The sequence below is a fragment of the Lepeophtheirus salmonis genome, chromosome 6 (genome assembly GCF_016086655.4).
Source record: "Lepeophtheirus salmonis chromosome 6, UVic_Lsal_1.4, whole genome shotgun sequence".
In the NCBI taxonomy this organism is placed as follows: Eukaryota; Metazoa; Arthropoda; class Copepoda; order Siphonostomatoida; family Caligidae; genus Lepeophtheirus; species Lepeophtheirus salmonis.
The window spans coordinates 2,792,195-2,793,975 of NC_052136.2; positions in this window are offsets into that span (position 1 = coordinate 2,792,195).

Genomic DNA, 1,781 nt, shown 5'->3' on the forward strand with positions numbered 1-1,781 from the left:
GGCCTCCAATACCGGCCACCAGAATATTGATACCCTGAATACCTCTGTTGTTAAACAGTAGTGTATTAATATATGAAAAAGGACTACGTTGCTAATGTGTGCAAAGGGTTCCGGAGGGGGATTGGAGTCTGTCATTGAGACTGATGCTGACCAGATACATAATTCATATGCAATGTTATAGAAAAAATTATTTGAAATAAAATTTTATATACGTGTTGTACCATCCTGATCAATTATGAGTATTTTATTGACTACTTAGAGCCAGGTCTCAGTACTTTTTCTACATCCGGTATGTAGATGTGGCTCCAAGCACTAATCAAGATAATTAGTGATGCTACGTTCGAAATAGATGATATCTTGTTTTTAAGTACTAAGCAATAAGCTTTTTAAGATCCGGAAAATAAATGGGATATTATTTATGATCGGTCATAGTTCGAGTACCTGAAGCTTGTTTGCTACTTGATATTTTCGATCCGGCTCCAAGACCCGCCCTATCTCTAACTCTTGTATAATTGCAAATGAAATGCAAGAATGGTACAAAAACCATTAGAAGCCCTTTTGAAAGAACACTTTTCTTCCCCTGATCTTAACCCACTTGACTTTGTAATGTAGTGTATGTATTGTCCAGGTTGAGACAAATGCAGTTCCCACACTGAATGAGATATTGGTCAACTTTAGGACAATCTTAAATCTGTAAAAAAGTAATAATATACAGGATGCAGTAGCACACCTCATTCATTTTAATGCGTGACAACCAGGCTGTAGGGGGCGTGGTTCATTATAGATGTGAGGCTCTAAGGGTTTTTTTTTTTTTTTAGAAATATAGTCAGTCGCTATCATGGGTTAGAGTAGTGAGGAATGCACGCTCTTGTCAAGAATAAATATTACCTAAAAATAAAATTTAACAAATTCTAATTAAGATGTTGAATTTTTATTGGTGCATTTTATGAAAATCTGTTCATTCCTTCACATTATAACATACAAAAAAATATTATTTCAATCCATTTTCAGAATTTGACATTTGCAAACGTCTTTGAATGCAAATAACTAGATGGATAATCATGATAAAGCGATGAAATTGATGCTGTCATAACTTCTTATCATACAAGAAAGATAAATTAGTTATATTTTTTTGAATTGGGTAATTAGAATTGGATTTATTCTGGGAAAAAAAAACCTTTAGAAGATATTTGTGGAATCGCCAATAACTTATTACTTAATCCATTAAATATCAACAACTAAGAAATAAGATATGTTGTCAATTAAATTTTGAATCTTCTGTGCACAAAAGAATTATTACTTCAAAATATTTCCAGGAAAAATTATTTAAATAGAAAAAAAATTGAAAGAATCACTTAATATTAAAATGCAGAAGTTCTAAGTATGGACAATAGGGGACGTTACCTATCTGATATGATTTTCTTAACTCTGTAAAATCAAACTTCAAATGTGTAACTATCACTATGAAACAAATATGACACTTTTTTTTATTTTTAAAACTTTTTTTATTGCCTTTTGGAAAAAGGAAGTTATGCTGATGCACCCTGTAAATGTGTCAAATTGATATTTTTAAACTACTATTGAAATCTGAACACTTACTAATAGAGTAACTATGAAGTTTAAGTGATTGAAATTAATTCATAATTCGATATATTAAACCATAAAAAATTAGTTTCAAGACGAAACAAACTTGAGCTTTCAAACTTAGGTACAATTTGAGAAAATGACACTTGAACGTGATCGACGAATTTCCATTCGTGGACTCCCAGCCGTTGGGCGAC